We start from the raw sequence: 22,798 nt of genomic DNA, 5'->3' as shown, positions 1-22,798 counted from the left end.
GATCTGGCGGTGAATGGCTAAACCAGTTGTCCGCCAAATCCGTTCAAATCTGTGTCCCTTGGACTTAAGGGAGCTAAGATCAGGGCTGTACCAGGGGGAACGGCCAGGGTGAGAGAGAGAGAGAGAATTGTTTTAACAGGGACTAGGGCATCAAAGGTGATGGTGAGGGTGTGGTTGAGCAGATCAGTAGCTGCAGTAATGTCGTGGTGAATGGAGGGTCAAAGGCTGGACAGTTGGGAGATCATAAGTGCAGTTGTCAGAGAGTCGGGAGAGAGTTTTTCCAGGAACGAATGCAGAATGAGGTAGGGTTGGGTTGGGAAAGGGGGATGTAGGTGGAGAGTGATACGAGGAAATGGTCAGCGATGGCCTTATCTGTAAATTGATACAGTAGGAATAGTGAGGCCACGAGAGTTGGCAAGGTCGAGGGGTGGCCGTGAAGATGGGTTGAGGAGTTCATATGGAGGGATAGATTAAGGCCAGTCAGGAGACTAGTGAACTCAGAGGAGAGTATAAGAACATAAGAAATAGGAGCAGGAGTAGGCCATACGGCCGATCTGATCATGGACTCAGCTCCACTTCCCCGCCCGCTCCCCATAACCCGTCACTCCCTTATCGCTCAAAAATCTGTCTATCTCTGTCTTAAATATATTCAATGACCCAGCCTCCACAGCTCTCTGGGGCAGAGAATTCCACAGATTTACAACGTTCAGAGAGAAGAAATTCCTCCTCATCTCAGTTTTAAATGGGCGGCCCCTTATTCTAAGACTGTGCCCTCTAGTTTTAGTTTCCCCTGTGAGTGGTAATATCCTCTCTGCATCCACCTTGTCGAGCCCCCTCATTATCTTCTAAGTTTTGATAAGATCGCCTCTCATTCTTCTGAACTCCAATGTGTAGAGGCCCAACCTCCTCAACCTTTCCTCATTAGTCAACCCCTCATCCCTGGAATCAACCGAGTGAACCTTCTCTGAACTGCCTCCAATACAAGTGTATCCTTCCTTAAATATGGAGACCAAAACTGCACGCAGTACTCCAGGTGTGGCCTCACCAATACCCTGTATAACTGTAGCAGGACTTCTCTGCTTTTATACTCTATCCCCTTTTCAATAAAGGCCAAGATACCATTGACCTTCCTGATCACTTGCTGTACCTGCAGACTAACTTTTTGTGTTTCATGTACAAGGACCCCCAGGTCCCTCTGTACTGCAGCACTTTGCAATTTTTCTCCATTTAAATTATAATTTGCTTTTCTATTATTTCTGACAAAGTGGATAACCTCACATTTTCTCACATTATAGTCCATCTGCCAAATATTTGCCCACTCACTTAGCCTGTCTATATCCTTTGCAGATTTTTTGTGTCCTCCTCACAACTTGCTTTCCCGCCCATCTTTGTATCATCAGCAAACTTGGCTACATTACACTCGCTCCCTTCATCCAAGTCATTAATATAGATTGTAAATAGTTGAGGTCCCAGCACTGATCCCTGTGGCACCCCACTAGTCACTGTTTGCCGACTGGAAAATGACCCATTTATCCCGACTCTCTGTTTTCTGTTAGCCAATTCTCCAACCCCGTGAACTTTTATCTTGCAGTAACTTTTCATGTGGCACTTTATCGAATGCCTTCTGGAAATCCAAATACACATCCACTGGTTCCCCTTTATCCACCCTGCTCGTTACATCCTCAAAGAATTCCAGCAAATTTGTCAAACATGATTTCCCTTCATAAATCCATGCTGACTCTGCCTGACCGAATTTTGCTTTTCCAAATGTCCTGCTACTGCTTCTTTAATAATGGACTCCAACATTTTCCCAACCACAGATGTTAGGCTAACTGGTCTATAGTTTCCTGCTTTCTGTCTGCCTCCTTTTTTAAATAGGGGCGTTACATTTGCAGTTTTCCAATCCGCTGGGCCCTCCCCAGAATCCAGGGAATTTTGGTAGATTACAACCAATGCATCCACTATCTCTGTAGCTACTTCTCTTAAGACCCTAGGATGCAGCATCAGGTCCAGGGGACTTGTCCACCTTTAGTCCCATTATTTTACCCAGTACTACTTCTTTAGTGATAGTGATTGTATGAAGTTCCTCCCTCCCTATAGTCCCAATGATTATCCATTATTGGGATGTTTTTAGTGTCTTTTACAGTGAAGACCAATACAAAATATTTGTTCAACGTCTCTGCCTGTTCCCTGTTCCCTATTATTAATTCCCCAGTCTCACCCTCTGGGGACCAACATTTACTTTAGCCGCTCTTTTCCTTTATATGATGAATTGAAATGGTGTTTGAAATCACCAAGGATGAGAAATCGTTCGGTGCAGAGGCAGGGGGAGGAAAGTAGTGAAGGAACATCGGTATTATCATGTTTATGGTACTTGGATGGGTGATGGAGAAGGAAGGGGAGCGGGTGGAATAAGGTGAGATGCTCAAAGGGGGAGAAAGTGCCAGAGGAGCAGGAGCACAGACGTACGGACAGCAACAGACGTATGGAAGTTACAGACAGCAACAGACGTACGGAAGTTACAGACAGCAACAGACGTACGGAAGTTACGGACAGCAACAGACGTACGGAAGTTACAGACAGCAACAGACGTATGGAAGTTACGGACAGCAACAGACGTATGGAAGTTACAGACAGCAACAGACGTACGGAAGTTACGGACAGCAACAGACGTACGGAAGTTACAGACAGCAACAGACGTATGGAAGTTACGGACAGCAACAGACGTATGGAAGTTACGGACAGCAACAGACGTACGGAAGTTACGGACAGCAACAGACGTACGGAAGTTACAGACAGCAACAGACGTATGGAAGTTACAGACAGCAACAGACGTACGGAAGTTACGGACAGCAACAGACGTATGGAAGTTACAGACAGCAACAGACGTATGGAAGTTACAGACAGCAACAGACGTACGGAAGTTACAGACAGCAACAGACGTATGGAAGTTACGGACAGCAACAGACGTATGGAAGTTACAGACAGCAACAGACGTACGGAAGTTACGGACAGCAACAGACGTATGGAAGTTACAGACGTATGGAAGTTACAGACAGCAACAGACGTATGGAAGTTACGGACAGCAACAGACGTATGGAAGTTACAGACAGCAACAGACGTATGGAAGTTACAGACAGCAACAGACGTATGGAAGTTACAGACAGCAACAGACGTATGGAAGTTACAGACAGCAACAGACGTATGGAAGTTACAGACAGCAACAGACGTATGGAAGTTACGGACAGCAACAGACGTATGGAAGTTACGGACAGCAACAGACGTATGGAAGTTACAGACGTATGGAAGTTACAGACGTATGGAAGTTACAGACAGCAACAGACGTATGGAAGTTACGGACAGCAACAGACATATGGAAGTTACAGACAGCAACAGACGTATGGAAGTTACGGACAGCAACAGACGTATGGAAGTTACGGACAGCAACAGACGTATGGAAGTTACGGACAGCAACAGACGTATGGAAGTTACGGACAGCAACAGACGTATGGAAGTTACGGACGTATGGAAGTTACAGACAGCAACAGACGTATGGAAGTTACAGACAGCAACAGACGTATGGAAGTTACGGACAGCAACAGACGTATGGAAGTTACGGACAGCAACAGACGTATGGAAGTTACAGACAGCAACAGACGTATGGAAGTTACGGACAGCAACAGACGTATGGAAGTTACAGACGTATGGAAGTTACAGACGTATGGAAGTTACAGACAGCAACAGACGTATGGAAGTTATGGACAGCAACAGACGTATGGAAGTTACGGACAGCAACAGACGTATGGAAGTTACGGACAGCAACAGACGTATGGAAGTTATGGACAGCAACAGACGTATGGAAGTTACGGACAGCAACAGACGTATGGAAGTTACAGACAGCAACAGACGTATGGAAGTTACAGACAGCAACAGACGTATGGAAGTTACGGACAGCAACAGACGTATGGAAGTTACGGACGTATGGAAGTTACAGACAGCAACAGACGTATGGAAGTTACGGACAGCAACAGACGTATGGAAGTTACGGACGTATGGAAGTTACAGACAGCAACAGACGTATGGAAGTTACGGACAGCAACAGACTTATGAAAGTTACAGACAGCAACAGACGTATGGAAGTTACAGACAGCAACAGACGTATGGAAGTTACAGACAGCAACAGACTTATGGAAGTTACAGACAGCAACAGACGTATGGAAGTTACGGACAGCAACAGACGTATGGAAGTTACAGACAGCAACAGACGTATGGAAGTTACGGACAGCAACAGACTTATGGAAGTTACGGACAGCAACAGACGTATGGAAGTTACGGACAGCAACAGACGTATGGAAGTTAATGACAGCAACAGACGTATGGAAGTTACGGACAGCAACAGACGTATGGAAGTTACAGACGTATGGAAGTTACAGACAGCAACAGATGTATGGAAGTTACAGACGTATGGAAGTTACGGACAGCAACAGACGTATGGAAGTTACAGACGTATGGAAGTTACAGACAGCAACAGACGTATGGAAGTTACAGACAGCAACAGACGTATGGAAGTTATGGAGAGCAACTAACGTATGGAAGTTACGGACAGCAACAGACGTATGGAAGTTACAGACAGCAACAGACGTATGGAAGTTACGGACAGCAACAGACGTATGGAAGTTACGGACAGCAACAGACGTATGTAAGTTACGGACAGCAACAGACGTATGGAAGTTACGGACAGCAACAGACGTATGGAAGTTACAGACAGCAACAGACGTATGTAAGTTACAGACAGCAACAGACGTATGGAAGTTACGGACAGCAACAGACGTATGGAAGTTACGGACAGCAACAGACGTATGGAAGTTACAGACAGCAACAGACGTATGGAAGTTACGGACAGCAACAGACGTATGGAAGTTACGGACAGCAACAGACGTATGTAAGTTACAGACAGCAACAGACGTATGGAAGTTACGGACAGCAACAGACGTATGGAAGTTACAGACAGCAACAGACGTATGTAAGTTACAGACAGCAACAGACGTATGGAAGTTACGGACAGCAACAGACGTATGGAAGTTACAGACAGCAACAGACGTATGGAAGTTACGGACAGCAACAGACGTATGGAAGTTACGGACAGCAACAGACGTATGGAAGTTACAGACAGCAACAGACGTATGGAAGTTACGGACAGCAACAGACGTATGGAAGTTACAGACAGCAACAGACGTATGGAAGTTACAGACAGCAACAGACATATGGAAGTTACAGACAGCAACAGACGTATGGAAGTTACGGACAGCAACAGACGTATGGAAGTTACGGACAGCAACAGACGTATGGAAGTTACAGACAGCAACAGACGTATGGAAGTTACAGACAGCAACAGACATATGGAAGTTACAGACAGCAACAGACGTATGGAAGTTACGGACAGCAACAGACGTATGGAAGTTACGGACAGCAACAGGCGTATGGAAGTTACGGACAGCAACAGGCGTATGGAAGTTACGGACAGCAACAGGCGTATGGAAGTTACGGACAGCAACAGACGTATGGAAGTTACGGACAGCAACAAACGTATGGAAGTTACGGACAGCAACAGACGTATGGAAGTTACGGACAGCAACAGACGTATGGAAGTTACGGACAGCAACAGACGTATGGAAGTTACGGACAGCAACAGACGTATGGAAGTTACGGACAGCAACAGACGTATGGAAGTTACAGACAGCAACAGACGTATGGAAGTTATGGACAGCAACAGACGTATGGAAGTTACGGACAGCAACAGACGTATGGAAGTTACGGACAGCAACAGACGTATGGAAGTTACCGACAGCAACAGACGTATGGAAGTTATGGACAGCAACAGACGTATGGAAGTTACCGACAGCAACAGACGTATGGAAGTTACAGACAGCAACAGACGTATGGAAGTTATGGACAGCAACAGACGTATGGAAGTTACGGACAGCAACAGACGTATGGAAGTTACGGACAGCAACAGACGTATGGAAGTTACCGACAGCAACAGACGTATGGAAGTTACGGACAGCAACAGACGTATGGAAGTTACGGACAGCAACAGACGTATGGAAGTTACCGACAGCAACAGACGTATGGAAGTTACAGACGTATGGAAGTTACAGACAGCAACAGACGTATGGAAGTTATGGACAGCAACAGACGTATGGAAGTTACGGACAGCAACAGACGTATGGAAGTTACCGACAGCAACAGACGTATGGAAGTTACGGACAGCAACAGACGTATGGAAGTTACAGACGTATGGAAGTTACAGACAGCAACAGACGTATGGAAGTTATGGACAGCAACAGACGTATGGAAGTTACGGACAGCAACAGACGTATGGAAGTTATGGACAGCAACAGACGTATGGAAGTTACGGACAGCAACAGACGTATGGAAGTTATGGACAGCAACAGACGTATGGAAGTTACGGACAGCAACAGACGTATGGAAGTTACAGACAGCAACAGACGTATGGAAGTTACAGACAGCAACAGACGTATGGAAGTTACCGACAGCAACAGACGTACGGAAGTTATGGACAGCAACAGACGTATGGAAGTTACGGACAGCAACAGACGTATGGAAGTTACGGACAGCAACAGACGTATGGAAGTTACGGACAGCAACAGACGTACGGAAGTTACAGACAGCAACAGACGTATGTAAGTTACAGACAGCAACAGACGTATGGAAGTTACTGACAGCAACAGACGTATGGAAGTTACGGACAGCAACAGACGTATGGAAGTTACGGACAGCAACAGACGTATGGAAGTTACGGACAGCAACAGACGTATGGAAGTTACGGACAGCAACAGACGTATGGAAGTTACGGACAGCAACAGACGTATGGAAGTTACAGACGTATGGAAGTTACAGACAGCAACAGACGTATGGAAGTTACGGACAGCAACAGACGTATGGAAGTTACGGACAGCAACAGACGTATGGAAGTTACGGACAGCAACAGACGTATGGAAGTTACGGACAGCAACAGACGTAAGGAAGTTACGGACAGCAACAGACGTATGGAAGTTACGGACAGCAACAGACGTATGGAAGTTACAGACAGCAACAGACGTATGGAAGTTACGGACAGCAACAGACGTATGGAAGTTACGGACAGCAACAGACGTATGGAAGTTACGGACAGCAACAGACGTATGGAAGTTACAGACAGCAACAGACGTATGGAAGTTACGGACAGCAACAGACTTATGGAAGTTACGGACAGCAACAGACGTATGGAAGTTACGGACAGCAACAGACGTATGGAAGTTACAGACAGCAACAGACGTATGGAAGTTACGGACAGCAACAGACGTATGGAAGTTACCGACAGCAACAGACGTATGGAAGTTACGGACAGCAACAGACGTATGGAAGTTACAGACGTATGGAAGTTACAGACAGCAACAGACGTATGGAAGTTATGGACAGCAACAGACGTATGGAAGTTACGGACAGCAACAGACGTATGGAAGTTATGGACAGCAACAGACGTATGGAAGTTATGGACAGCAACAGACGTATGGAAGTTATGGACAGCAACAGACGTATGGAAGTTACGGACAGCAACAGACGTATGGAAGTTACAGACAGCAACAGACGTATGGAAGTTACAGACAGCAACAGACGTATGGAAGTTACAGACAGCAACAGACGTATGGAAGTTACCGACAGCAACAGACGTATGGAAGTTACGGACAGCAACAGACGTACGGAAGTTACAGACAGCAACAGACGTATGTAAGTTACAGACAGCAACAGACGTATGGAAGTTACTGACAGCAACAGACGTATGGAAGTTACGGACAGCAACAGACGTATGGAAGTTACGGACAGCAACAGACGTATGGAAGTTACGGACAGCAACAGACGTATGGAAGTTACGGACAGCAACAGACGTATGGAAGTTATGGACAGCAACAGACGTATGGAAGTTACGGACAGCAACAGACGTATGGAAGTTACGGACAGCAACAGACATATGGAAGTTACGGACAGCAACAGACGTATGGAAGTTACTGACAGCAACAGACGTATGGAAGTTACGGACAGCAACAGACGTATGGAAGTTACGGACAGCAACAGACGTATGGAAGTTACTGACAGCAACAGACGTATGGAAGTTACGGACAGCAACAGACGTATGGAAGTTACTGACAGCAACAGACGTATGGAAGTTACGGACAGCAACAGACGTATGGAAGTTACAGACAGCAACAGACGTATGGAAGTTATGGACAGCAACAGACGTATGGAAGTTATGGACAGCAACAGACGTATGGAAGTTATGGACAGCAACAGACGTATGGAAGTTACGGACAGCAACAGACGTATGGAAGTTACAGACAGCAACAGACGTATGGAAGTTACAGACAGCAACAGACGTATGGAAGTTACAGACAGCAACAGACGTATGGAAGTTACCGACAGCAACAGACGTACGGAAGTTATGGACAGCAACAGACGTATGGAAGTTACGGACAGCAACAGACGTATGGAAGTTACGGACAGCAACAGACGTATGGAAGTTACGGACAGCAACAGACGTACGGAAGTTACAGACAGCAACAGACGTATGTAAGTTACAGACAGCAACAGACGTATGGAAGTTACTGACAGCAACAGACGTATGGAAGTTACGGACAGCAACAGACGTATGGAAGTTACGGACAGCAACAGACGTATGGAAGTTACGGACAGCAACAGACGTATGGAAGTTACGGACAGCAACAGACGTATGGAAGTTACGGACAGCAACAGACGTATGGAAGTTACAGACGTATGGAAGTTACAGACAGCAACAGACGTATGGAAGTTACGGACAGCAACAGACGTATGGAAGTTACGGACAGCAACAGACGTATGGAAGTTACGGACAGCAACAGACGTATGGAAGTTACGGACAGCAACAGACGTAAGGAAGTTACGGACAGCAACAGACGTATGGAAGTTACGGACAGCAACAGACGTATGGAAGTTACAGACAGCAACAGACGTATGGAAGTTACGGACAGCAACAGACGTATGGAAGTTACGGACAGCAACAGACGTATGGAAGTTACGGACAGCAACAGACGTATGGAAGTTACAGACAGCAACAGACGTATGGAAGTTACAGACAGCAACAGACGTATGGAAGTTACGGACAGCAACAGACTTATGGAAGTTACGGACAGCAACAGACGTATGGAAGTTACGGACAGCAACAGACGTATGGAAGTTACAGACAGCAACAGACGTATGGAAGTTACGGACAGCAACAGACGTATGGAAGTTACAGACAGCAACAGACGTATGGAAGTTACAGACAGCAACAGACGTATGGAAGTTACGGACAGCAACAGACTTATGGAAGTTACGGACAGCAACAGACGTATGGAAGTTACGGACAGCAACAGACGTATTGAAGTTACAGACAGCAACAGACGTATGGAAGTTACGGACAGCAACAGACGTATGGAAGTTACAGACAGCAACAGACGTATGGAAGTTACAGACAGCAACAGACGTATGGAAGTTACGGACAGCAACAGACGTATGGAAGTTACGGACAGCAACAGACGTATGGAAGTTACGGACAGCAACAGACGTATGGAAGTTACGGACAGCAACAGACGTATGGAAGTTACGGACAGCAACAGACGTATGGAAGTTACGGACAGCAACAGACGTATGGAAGTTACGGACGTATGGAAGTTACGGACAGCAACAGACGTATGGAAGTTACAGACAGCAACAGACGTATGGAAGTTACGGACAGCAACAGACGTATGGAAGTTACAGACGTATGGAAGTTACAGACGTATGGAAGTTACGGACAGCAACAGACGTATGGAAGTTACGGACAGCAACAGACGTATGGAAGTTACGGACAGCAACAGACGTAAGGAAGTTACGGACAGCAACAGACGTATGGAAGTTACGGACAGCAACAGACGTATGGAAGTTACGGACAGCAACAGACGTATGGAAGTTACGGACAGCAACAGACGTATGGAAGTTACGGACAGCAACAGACGTATGGAAGTTACGGACAGCAACAGACGTATGGAAGTTACGGACAGCAACAGACGTATGGAAGTTACGGACAGCAACAGACGTATGGAAGTTACGGACAGCAACAGACGTATGGAAGTTACGGACAGCAACAGACTTATGGAAGTTACGGACAGCAACAGACGTATGGAAGTTACGGACAGCAACAGACGTATGGAAGTTACAGACAGCAACAGACGTATGGAAGTTACGGACAGCAACAGACGTATGGAAGTTACAGACAGCAACAGACGTATGGAAGTTACAGACAGCAACAGACGTATGGAAGTTACGGACAGCAACAGACTTATGGAAGTTACGGACAGCAACAGACGTATGGAAGTTACGGACAGCAACAGACGTATGGAAGTTACAGACAGCAACAGACGTATGGAAGTTACGGACAGCAACAGACGTATGGAAGTTACAGACAGCAACAGACGTATGGAAGTTACAGACAGCAACAGACGTATGGAAGTTACGGACAGCAACAGACTTATGGAAGTTACGGACAGCAACAGACGTATGGAAGTTACAGACAGCAACAGACGTATGGAAGTTACAGACAGCAACAGACGTATGGAAGTTACGGACAGCAACAGACGTATGGAAGTTACGGACAGCAACAGACGTATGGAAGTTACAGACAGCAACAGACGTATGGAAATTACGGACAGCAACAGACGTATGGAAGTTACGGACAGCAACAGACGTATGGAAGTTACGGACAGCAACAGACGTATGGAAGTTACAGACAGCAACAGACGTATGGAAGTTACGGACAGCAACAGACGTATGGAAGTTACAGACAGCAACAGACGTATGGAAGTTACGGACAGCAACAGACGTATGGAAGTTATGGACAGCATTCAGATTCCCATAGCAGCTGTGGCTCAAAATCTGAGACAGAATGTTGTACCCAGACAAGCCAACCGAGTTACAGCCACTCAACTTAGTATCATCCACCTCATGAGAACTATGGCCAGCAGAGTTTAGGAGATGACTATGTTCTTCCTGCATCTAGCCTGTCCAGTCCCTTCAGAATTTTAGATGTTTCTATGAGATCCCCTCTCATCCTTCTAAACTCCAGTGAATAAAGGCCCAGTCGATCCAGTCTCTCCTCATATGTCAGCCCAGCCATCCCAGGAATCAGTCTGGTGAACCTTCGCTGCACTCCCTCAATAGCAAGAACGTCCTTCCTCAGATTAGGAGACCAAAACTGAACACAATATTCCAGGTGAGGCCTCACTAAGGCCCTGTACAACTGCAGTAAGACCTCCCTGCTCTTCTACTCAAATCCTCTCGCTATGAAGGCCAACATACCATTTGCCTTATTCACCGCCTGCTGTACCTGCATGCCAACTTTCAATGACTGATGTACCATGACACCCAGGTCTCTTTGCACCTCCCCTTTTCCTAATCTGCCGCCATTCAGATAATATTCTGCCTTTGTGTTTTTGCCACCAAAGTGGATAACCTCACATTTATCCCCATTATAATGCATCTGCCATGCATTTGCCCACTCACCTAACCTGTCCAAGTCACTCTGCAGCCTCTTAGCATCCTCCTCACAGCTCACACCGCCACCCAGCTTAGTGTCATCTGCAAACTTGGAGATATTACACTCAATTCCTTCATCTAAATCATTGATGTATATTATAAATAGCTGGGGTCCCAGCACTGAGCCCTGCGGCACTCCACTAGTCACTGCCTGCCATTCTGAAAAGGACCCGTTTATCCCGACTCTCTGCTTCCTGTCTGCCAACCAGTTCTCTATCCACGTCAGTACATTACTGTGCTTTAATTTTGCACAAATTGATGACCCACCATCAGCAAAAGCAGCAATTGATTGGTTTGATGGAAAGCCATTCCAAGGAAATATAATCAAACATAATGCAACAAGGTGATCAGAGTTTGTATGAGGTGGCAGAGGTGGTCATGGAAGTGGTAGTCAGGGATAGTATTAAAGCCAAGGAAGTGGCATACAAATTGGCCAGAAATAGCAGCGAACCTGGGGACTGGGAGAAATTTAGAACTCAGCAGAGGAGGACAAAGGGTTTGATTAGGGCAGGGAAAATGGACTACGAGAAGAAGCTTGCAGGGAACATTAAGTTTCTATAGATATGTAAAGAGAAAAAGGTTAGTAAAGACAAACGTAGGTCCCCTGCAGTCAGAATCAGGGGAAGTCATAACGGGGAACAAAGAAATGGCAGACCAATTGAACAAGTACTTTGGTTCGGTATTCACTAAGGAGGACACAAACAACCTTCCGGATATAAAAGGGGTCAGAGGGTCTAGTAAGGAGGAGGAACTGAGGGAAATCCTTATTAGTCGGGAAATTGTGTTGGGGAAATTGATGGGATTGAAGGCCGATAAATCCCCAGGGCCTGATGGACTGCATCCCAGAGTACTTAAGGAGGTGGCCTTGGAAATAGCGGATGCACTGACAGTCATTTTCCAACATTCCATTGACTCTGGATCAGTTCCTATAGAGTGGAGGGTAGCCAATGTAACCCCACTTTTTAAAAAAGGAGGGAGAGAGAAAACAGGGAATTATAGACCGGTCAGCCTGACATCGGTAGTGGGTAAAATGATGGAATCAATTATTAAGGATGTCATAGCAGTGCATTTGGAAAGAGGTGACATGATAGGTCCAAGTCAGCATGGATTTGTGAAAGGGAAATCATGCTTGACAAATCTTCTGGAATTGATAAGGGAGAACCAGTTGATGTGGTATATTTGGACTTTCAGAAGGTGTTCGACAAGGTCCCACACAAGAGATTGATGTGCAAAGTTAGAGCACATGGGATTGGGGGTAGTATGCTGACATGGATTGAGAACTGGTTGTCAGACAGGAAGCAAAGAGTAGGAGTAAATGGGTACTTTTCAGAATGGCAGGCAGTGACTAGTGGGGTACCGCAAGGTTCTGTGCTGGGGCCCCAGCTGTTTACATTGTACATTAATGATTTAGATGAGGGGATTAAATGTAGTATCTCCAAATTTGCGGATGACACTAAGTTGGGTGACAGTGTGAGCTGCGAGGAGGATGCTATGAGGCTGCAGAGCGACTTGGATAGGTTAGGTGAGTGGGCAAATGCATGGCAGATGAAGTATAATGTGGATAAATGTGAGGTTATCCACTTTGGTGGTAAAAACAGAGAGACAGACTATTATCTGAATGGTGACAGATTAGGAAAAGGGAAGGTGCAACGAGACCTGGGTGTCATGGTACATCAGTCACTGAAGGTTGGCATGCAGGTACAGCAGGCGGTTAAGAAAGCAAATGGCATGTTGGCCTTCATAGCGAGGGGATTTGAGTACAGGGGCAGGGAGGTCTTACTACAGTTGTACAGGGCCTTGGTGAGGCCACACCTGGAGTATTGTGTAAAGTTTTGGTCTCCTAACCTGAGGAAGGACATTCTTGCTATTGAGGGAGTGCAGTGAAGGTTCACCAGACTGATTCCCGGGATGGCGGGACTGACATATCAAGAAAGACTGGATCAACTGGGCTTGTATTCACTGGCGTTCAGAAGAATGAGAGGGGACCTCATAGAAACGTTTAAAATTCTGACGGGGTTAGACAGGTTAGATGCAGGAAGAATGTTCCCAATGTTGGGGAAGTGCAGAACCAGGGGTCACAGTCTAAGGATAAGGGGTAAGCCATTTAGGACCGAGATGATGAGAAACTTCTTCACCCAGAGAGTGGTGAACCTGTGGAATTCTCTACCACAGAAAGTAGTTGAGGCCAATTCACTAAATATATTCAAAAAGGAGTTAGATGAAGTCCTTACTACTAGGGGGATCAAGGGGTATGGTGAGAAAGCAGGAATGGGGTACTGAAGTTGCATGTTCAGCCATGAACTCATTGAATGGCGGTGCAGGCTAGAAGGGCCGAATGGCCGACTCCTGCACCTATTTTCTATGTAATATGGGCAGAGGACATGGTGGCCGTGGTTTTCAAGTTGGAGCTCCAAGAGGTGACGACTGAGCTTGCCCGAATCCGACATGTAGTAATGTCAACTTTGCTTGGAGAAATGAATGCAACCAGTGCAAAACGGCCAGAGCCGATGGTGGTGAGCATCATGGAAGGGGGGGATTGCGAGGCCCTGGGGGATTGCGAGGCCCTGGGGGATTGCGAGGCACTGGGGGATTGCGAGGCCCTGGGGGATTGCGAGGACCTGGGGGATTGCGAGGCCCTGGGGGATTGCGAGGCCCTGGGGGATTGCGAGGCCCTGCGGGATTGCGAGGCCCTGGGGGATTGCGAGGCCCTGGGGGATTGCGAGGCCCTGGGGGATTGCGAGGCCCTGGGGGATTGCGAGGCCCTGGGGGATTGCGAGGCCCTGGGGGATTGCGAGGCCCTGGGGGATTGCGAGGCCCTGGGGGATTCCGTGGAGGCAGAGGTGGTGATTGTGGTTAAGGTGTCTCTGGAAAAATGGGCGGAGAAAGAAGTGATGACAGATCCGATCGACGTGATAGGCCTTACTGAAAGCATGCTGGGAACAAGATGTTTTTCTTTTTTGCTTTAGCGGTGCTTTAACATTGATGCAATGTAATGTACTTTTTCACAGTATGTATTTGAAGACAAAGATTAAAATGAATTTTTAATTTAAAAAAAAAAGATGTAATTTGATGATGAGAGCCACACCGTCACCATGGCGGTCTGGGCGGGGCAAGTGGGGGAAGGTATCATCATCATCGTAGGCAGTCCCTCGAAATCGAGGAAGACTTGCTTCCACTCTAAAAGTGAGTTCTCGGGTGGCTGAACAGTCCAATACGAGAGCCACAGACCCTGTCACAGGTGGGACAGACAGTGGTTGAGGGAAAGGGAGGGTGGGACAGGTTTGCCGCACGCTCCTTCCGCTGCCTGCGCTTGCTTTCTGCATGCTCTCGGCGACGAGACTCGAGGTGCTCAGCGCCCTCCCGGATGCACTTCCTCCACTTAGGGTGGTCTTTGGCCAGGGACTCCCAGGTGTCAGTGGGGATGTTGCACTTTATCAGGGAGGCTTTGAGGGTGCCCTTGTAACGTTTCCTCTGCCCACCTGGGGCTCACTTGCTGTGAAGGAGTTGCGAGTAGAGCGCTTGCTTTGGGAGTCTCATGTCGGGCATACGGACAATGTGGCCCTGCCCAGCGGAGCTGGTGGAAGGTATAGCCGGGGGGGGGGGGGGCAAGGCTTCATTTAAAGGTAATGTGTCATCATCCCTCAGCCAGGTTTTTGTCAGGGCCATGATGTAGATGCCATCATCCACGCTAAGCTCATGGAAGACAAGGGCCTTGTTCACAAGTGAACGGATATTATGCAAGGAGATGCGGAGAGGATTGGTGATAGTTGATAGCCTGCATCCATAGGGTCAACGCTTGGAGGGATGAGTTGGACGGGGAAGAGATTGACAAGGTTAGCCCCCTCATGGGTGGCAAGGTTGGTGGGAGATAGAGCAAATATGTAGGCAAATTTCTGAGAAGTGCAAAACCTATACTAGACGCTTACACAAATCATAATGTACCAGCAGCTTGTTAGAGCAAAGTAACAGTAGGGGATTTCAACTACCCTAAAATATTAACTGGGATAGAATTAGTGTGAAGGGTATAGAGGGTGTGGAATTCCTAAAATGCATTCAGGAGAACTTTTTTAGCCAGTACGTAGCAAGCCCAACATGGGAGGGGGCGGTTCTGGACTTAGTTTTAGGGAATGAAAAGCGGCAAGTGGAAGGGGTCTGGAACTGACGGCCTGAAGGGTGGTGGAGACAGAAACGCTCAGCACATTTATGAAACAGCTGCTTGGGCCGAGGGCACTGACTGAGGAACCCCTGCACAATATCCTGGGGCTTCCTCCGTGCTGGGTGTGACTCCAGCCATTCGCTTTTACAAGGGGTCCTTGGTGTCACATTCCATCAAATGCTGCCTTGAATCGACTCTTCCAATGCTCTCCTGGTCGGCCTCCATCTTACAATCTTCATTTCATCCAAAACTCTTGCTGCCCATGTCCTAACTCACACCAAGTCCCATTCACTCATCATCCCCTGTGCTCGCTGACCTACATTGGCTCCCGATCCAGCAACACTTCTTTTAAAATTCTCATCCTTGTGTTCAAATTTCTCCACGGCCTTGCCTCGGACTTCCCTATCTCTGTAATCTCCTCCAGCCCCACAACCACTCCCTCGAGATGTCTGCGCTCCTCGAATTCTGCCCCTTGATTATGATCGCTCAACCATTGGTGCCATGCCTTTTGTTGTCTAGGCCCTAAGCTCTGGAATTCCCTGCCTAAGCCTTTCCGCTTCTCTTACCTCCTTTAAGACACTTCTTAAAACCGACCTCTTTGACCAAGCTTTTGGTCACCTGCCCTCATTTCTCCTTATGTGGCTCAGTGTCAAATTTTGTCTCATAATAGTCCTGTGAAGCACCTTGGGATGTTTTACTGCATTAAAGGTGCTTTTTAAATGCAAGTTGTTTGCTGGTGAGGCAGTAATTGGTTGGATTGGATGTGTCCTGCTTTTTGTGGACAGGACATACCTGGGCAGTTTCCCACATTGTTGGGTATATGCCAGTGTTGTAGTTGTATTGGAACAGCTTGGCTAGAGGCGCGGCTAGTTCTGGAGCACAAGTCTTCAGCACAACAGCCGGGATGTTGCCGGGGCCCAGAGCCTTTGCTGTATCAGTGCGCTCAGCCGTTTCTTGATCTCACGTGGAGTGAATCGAATTGGCTGAAGACTGGCTTCTGCGATGGTGGGGCCCTCAGTGGAAGGATATGGATCTGGGGGAGGTGGGACCAGTACAAACCGAACGGTCTGCACCTGGTCAGGACCGGAACCAATGTCCTAGGGGGAGTGTTTGCTAGTGCTGTTGGGGAGGAGTTAAACTAATATGGCAGGGGGATGGGAACCAATGCAGGGAGACAGAGGGAAACAAAAAGGAGACAAAAGCAAAAGACAGAAAGGAGATGAGTAAAAGTGGAGGGCAGAGAAACCCAAGGCAAAAAACAAAAAGGGCCACTGAATGTAAAGGGGCTGCAGGAGGGGTCAAAACTAAAAATCATGGTTTAAAAACTAGTATTAAAACACTCTACCTAAACGCACGCAGCATTCGAAATAAAGTAAATGAGTTGACGGCACAAATCATTACAAATGGGTATGATTTGGTGGCCATTACAGAAACGTGGTTGCAGGGTGGCCAAGACTGAGAATTAAACATACAGGGGTATCTGACAATTCGGAAAGATAGACAAGAAGGGAAAGGAGGTGGGGTAGCTCTGTTAATAAGGGATGATATCAGGGCAGTTGTGAGAGACGATATTGGCTCTAATGAACAAAATGTTGAATCACTGTGGATGGAGATTAGAGATAGTAAGGGGAAAAAGTCACTGGTGGGTGTAGTTTATAGGCCCCCAAATAATAACTTCACGGTGGGGAGGGCAATAATCAAGGGAATAATGGAGGCATGTGAAAAAGGAACAGCAGTAATCATGGGGGATTTTAACCTACATATCGATTGGTCAAATCAAATCACACGGGGTAGCCTGGAGGAGGAATTCATAGAATGCATACGGGATTGTTTCTTAGAACAGTATGTTACAGAACCTACAAGGGAGCAAGCTATCTTAGATCTGGTCCTGTGTAATGAGACAGGAATAATAAACGATCTCCTAGTAAAAGATCCTCTCGGAATGAGTGATCACAGTATGGTTGAATTTGTAATACAGATTGAGGGTAGGAGGAAGTTGTGTCAGAAACGAGCGTACTATGCTTAAACAAAGTGGACTACAGTGAGATGAGGGCAGAGTTGGCTAAAGTAGACTGGAACACAGACTAAACGGTGGCACAATTGAGGAACAGTGGAGGACTTTTAAGGAGCTCTTTCATAGTGCTCAACAAAAATATATTCCAGTGAAAAAGAAGGGCGGTAAGAGAAGGGATAACCAGCCGTGGATAACCAAGGAAATCAAGGAGAGTATCAAATTAAAAACCAATGCGTATAAGGTGGCCAAGGTTAGTGGGAAAATAGAAGACTGGGAAAATTTTAAACGACAACAAAGAATGACTAAGAAAGCAATAAAGAAAGGAAAGATAGATTACGAAGGTAAACTTGCGCAAAACTTAAAAATGGACAGTAAAAGCTTTTACAGATATATAAACGGAAAAGAGTGACTAAAGTAAATGTTGGTCCCTTAGAAGATGAGAAGGGGGATTTAATAATGGGAAATGTGGAAATGGCTGAGACTTTAAACAATTATTTTGCTTCGGTCTTCACAGTGGAAGACACAAAAACCATGCCAAAAATTGCTGGTCACAGGAATGTGGGAAGGGAGGACCTTGAGACAATCACTATCACTAGGGGGATAGTGCTGGACAGGTTAATGGGACTCAAGGTAGACAAGTCCCCTGGTCCTGATGAAATGCATCCCAGGGTATTAAAAGAGATGGCGGAAGTTATAGCAGATGCATTCGTTATAATCTACGAAAATTCTCTGGACTCTGGGGAGGTACCAGCGGATTGGAAAGCAGCTAATGTAACGCCTCTGTTTAAAAAAGGGGGCAGACAAAAGGCAGGTAACTATAGGCCGGTTAGTTTAACATCTGTAGTGGGGAAAATGCTTGAAGCTATCATTAAGGAAGAAATAGCGGGTCATCTGGATAGGAATAGTGCAATCGAGCAGATGCAACATAGATTCATGAAGGGGAAATCATGTTTAACTTATTTACTGGAATTTTTTGAGGATATAGCGAGCATGGTGGATAGAGGTGTACCGATGGATGTGGTGTATTTAAATTTCCAAAAGGCATTCGATAAGGTGCCACACAAAAGGTTACTGCAGAAGATAAAGGTACGCGGAGTCAGAGGAAATGTATTAGCATGGATAGAGAATTGGCTGGCGAACAGAAAGCAGAGAGTCGGGATAAATGGGTCCTTTTCGGGTTGGAAATCGGTGGTTAGTGGTGTGCCACAGGGATCGGTGCTGGGACCACAACTGTTTACAATATACATAGATGACCTGGAAGAGGGGACAGAGTGTAGTGTAACAAAATTTGCAGATAACACAAAGATTAGTGGGAAAGCGGGTTGTGTAGAGGACACAGAAAGGCTGCAAAGAGATTTAGATAGGTTAAGCGAATGGGCGAAGGTTTGGCAGATGGAATACAATGTCAGAAAGTGTGAGGTCATGCACCTTGGAAAAAAAAACAGTAAAAGGGAATATTATTTGAATGGGGAGAAATTACAACATGCTGCGGTGCAGAGGGACCTGGGGGGCCTTGTGCATGAATCCCAAAAAGTTAGTTTGCAGGTGCAGCAGGTAATCAGGAAGGCAAATGGGATGTTGGCCTTCATTGCGAGAGGGATGGAGCACAAAAGCAGGGAGGTCCTGCTGCAACTGTACAGGGCATTGGTGAGGCCGCACCTGGAGTACTGCGTGCAGTTTTGGTCACCTTACTTAAGGAAGGATATACTAGCTTTGGAGGGGGTACAGAGACGATTCACTAGGCTGATTCCGGAGATGAGGGGGTTACCTTATGATGATAGATTGAGTAGACTGGGTCTTTACTTGTTGGAGTTCAGAAGGATGAGGGGTGATCTTATAGAAACATTTAAAATAATGAAAGGGATAGACAAGATAGAGGCAGAGAGGTTGTTTCCACTGGTGGGGAGACTAGAACTAGGGGGCACAGCCTCAAAATACGGGGGAGCCAATTTAAAACCGAGTTGAGAAGGAATTTCTTCTCCCAGAGGGTTGTGAATCTGTGGAATTCTCTGCCCAAGGAAGCAGTTGAGACTAGCTCATTGAATGTATTCAAATCACAGATAGATAGATTTTTAACCAATCAGGGAATTAAGGGTTACGGGGAGCGGGCGGGTAAATGGAGCTGAGTCCACGGCCAGATCAGCCATGATCTTGTTGAATGGCGGAGCAGGCTCGAGGGGCTCGATGGCCTACTCCTGTTCCTAATTCTGATGTTCTTATCCACTCGACACTTCCGGCTGAAGATGGTTGCAAACGCTATAGCCTCGTCTTTTGCACTCACGTGCTGGGCTCTGCCATCATTGAGGATGGGGATATTCATGGAGCCTCCTCCTCCCGTTAGTTGTCCACCACTATTCATGACTGAATGTGGCAAAAATGCAGCACTTTGATCTGATCTGTTTGATCGCTGAGCTCTGTTCATGAATGTAGGCCTGTGTTGTAGATTCACCAGGTGGGTACCTCATTCATGAGGTACAGCTGATGCTGCTGTACACTCCTCATTGAACCAGGGTTGGTCTTCTGGCTTGATGGTAATGGTAGAGTGAGGGATATGCCGGGCCATGAGATTACAGATTGTGGTGGAATACAATTCTGCTGCTGCTGATGGCCCACAGTGCCTCATGGATGCTCGGTTTTGAGCTGTTAGATCTGTTCTGAATCTATCCCATTTAGCACGGTGGTAGTGCCACACAACACGATGGAGAGTGTCCTCAGTGTGAAGATGGGACTTTGTCTCCACGACTGCGGTGGTCACTGCTACCAATGCTGTCAGGGACAGATGTATGTGGTGGGGCTGTCCTGCCAGTGGGATAGGCCGTACATGACTATTGGGCTGTTTCTTTGCTCGTCTGTGGGGCAGCTCTCCCAACTTTTATGCTGGCCCCAGATGTTAGTGATGAGGCCTTTGCAGGGTCCACTGGGCTGGGTGTTGTATCCTGATTCGATGCCTAGGTTGAAGCCAAATGAGCTGCCTGGTTTGACAGAACAGAGTGCCTTGCGAGGACAGTTAATAGTCAACAACATTGGGGTGGGACTGGAGTCACGTGTACACCAGACCGGGTAAAGATGGCAGGACACAGTAACCCTGTTGGGATTTTAATCACAATCCGACAGCATCCTGCTCGCTGGACCCGACACCAGCTCTTCACTGAAGATTTATTTTCAACTGAATTCAAGATTCTCCAGCTGCCACAGTGGGATTGGAACTCATCTGTCTGGATTAATGTTCCGGCTTCAACATTGTTAGTCCATTAACACGATTGTATCCTTAAACACTGTCTGACACAGTGATGGAACAGTGTGGTTCCCTCCCACTGTGCTCGGCCTCAGTCCCACACTGGGCAATCAGCACAGGCCGGGGACAGAGCCTGGGCCTTCCCTGCTGTGTGTGGGGAGGGGAGAGGGAGAGGGAGAGGAGGAATGTCGGATCACTGGATGGGAGTGGTGTGGAATGTAACAGACACACGGCACTGATTCACTTGATTCAATGTTTATAAAACACGTCAGGCGGCCTGTCTCAGGGAAGGCTGTGGTTCAGACCCATGGCCCCGGATCATCACAGTCCCTCGTTACATGCAATGGGAACCTCGTGTGAGGGGGGGTCAGAGGGCAGATCAGGCTGAGGCGAGTCAGGGGGGAGGCGAGTCGGGGGGGGAGGAGGGTCGGGGGAGGGGAGGAGGGTCGGGGGGGAGGAGGGTCGGGGGGGGGAAGGAGGGTCGGGGGGGGAGGAGGGTCGGGGGGGAGGAGGGTCGGGGGGGGGGAAGGAGGGTCGGGGGGGGGAGGAGGGTCGGGGGGGGGAAGGAGGGTCGGGGGGGGAGGAGGGTCGGGGGGGAGGAGGGTCGGGGGGGAGGAGGGTCGGGGGGGGGGGGAAGGAGGGTCGGGGGGGGAGGAGGGTCGGGGGGGAGGAGGGTCGGGGGGGGGGAAGGAGGGTCGGGGGGGGGGAAGGAGGGTCGGGGGGGGGGAGGAGGGTCGGGGGGGGGAAGGAGGGTCGGGGGGGGAGGAGGGTCGGGGGGGAGGAGGAGGGTCGGGGGGGGGGAGGAGGGTCGGGGGGGAGGAGGGTCGGGGGGGGGAAGGAGGGTCGGGGGGGGGGAGGAGGGTCGGGGGGGGGAGGAGGGTCGGGGGGGGAAGGAGGGTCGGGGGGGGGAGGAGGGTCGGGGGGGGGAGGAGGGTGGGGGGGAGGAGGGTCGAGGGGAGGAGGGTCGAGGGTCGGGGGGGCAGGAGGAGGGTCGGGGGTCGGGGGGGGAGGAGGAGGGTCGGGGGGGAGGAGGGTGGGGGGAGGAGGGTGGGGGGAGGAGGGTCGGGGGGGAGGAGGGTGGGGGGAGGAGGGTCGGGGGGGAGGAGGGTCGGGGGGGAGGAGGAGGGTCGGGGGGGAGGAGGGTCGGGGGGGAGGAGGGGTGGGGGGGAGGAGGGTGGGGGGGGAGGAGGGTGGGGGGAGGAGGGTCGGGGGGGAGGAGGGTCGGGGGGGAGGAGGGTGGGGGGGAGGAGGGTCGGGGGGGAGGAGGGTGGGGGGGAGGAGGGTGGGGGGGAGGAGGGTGGGGGGAGGTGGGTGGGGGGAGGAGGGTCGGGGGGGAGGAGGGTCGGGGGGAGGAGGGTGGGGGGAGGAGGGTCGGGGGGAGGAGGGTCGGGGGGGAGGAGGGTCGGGAGGAGGAGGGTCGGGAGGAGGAGGGTCGGGGGGGAGGAGGGTCGGGGGGGAGGAGGGTCGGGGGGGAGGAGGGTCGGGGGGGAGGAGGGTCGGGGGGGAGGAGGGTCGGGGGGAGGAGGGTCGGGGGGGAGGAGGGTGGGGGGAGGAGGGTCGGGGGGGAGGAGGGTCGGGGGGGAGGAGGGTCGGGGGGGAGGAGGGTCGGGGGGGAGGAGGGTCGGGGGGGAGGAGGGTGGGGGGAGGAGGGTCGGGGGGGAGGAGGGTGGGGGGAGGAGGGTCGGGGGGGAGGAGGGTCGGGGGAGGAGGGTCGGGGGAGGAGGGTCGGGGGGGAGGAGGGTCGGGG

The 22,798-nt window shown here is 48.9% G+C and overlaps 1 pseudogene; it reads left to right on the top strand.

Annotated features, from left to right (window-relative positions):
- The first annotated feature begins 6,973 nt into the window (after positions 1 to 6,973).
- On the top strand, positions 6,974 to 14,503 carry LOC139244112 (RNA-binding protein FUS-like; annotated as a pseudogene).
- The last annotated feature ends 8,295 nt before the right edge of the window (positions 14,504 to 22,798 follow it).

The sequence above is a fragment of the Pristiophorus japonicus genome, unplaced genomic scaffold, assembly GCF_044704955.1.
Source record: "Pristiophorus japonicus isolate sPriJap1 unplaced genomic scaffold, sPriJap1.hap1 HAP1_SCAFFOLD_204, whole genome shotgun sequence".
In the NCBI taxonomy this organism is placed as follows: domain Eukaryota; kingdom Metazoa; phylum Chordata; class Chondrichthyes; family Pristiophoridae; genus Pristiophorus; species Pristiophorus japonicus.
This window is presented reverse-complemented; position numbering and strand designations above follow the sequence as displayed.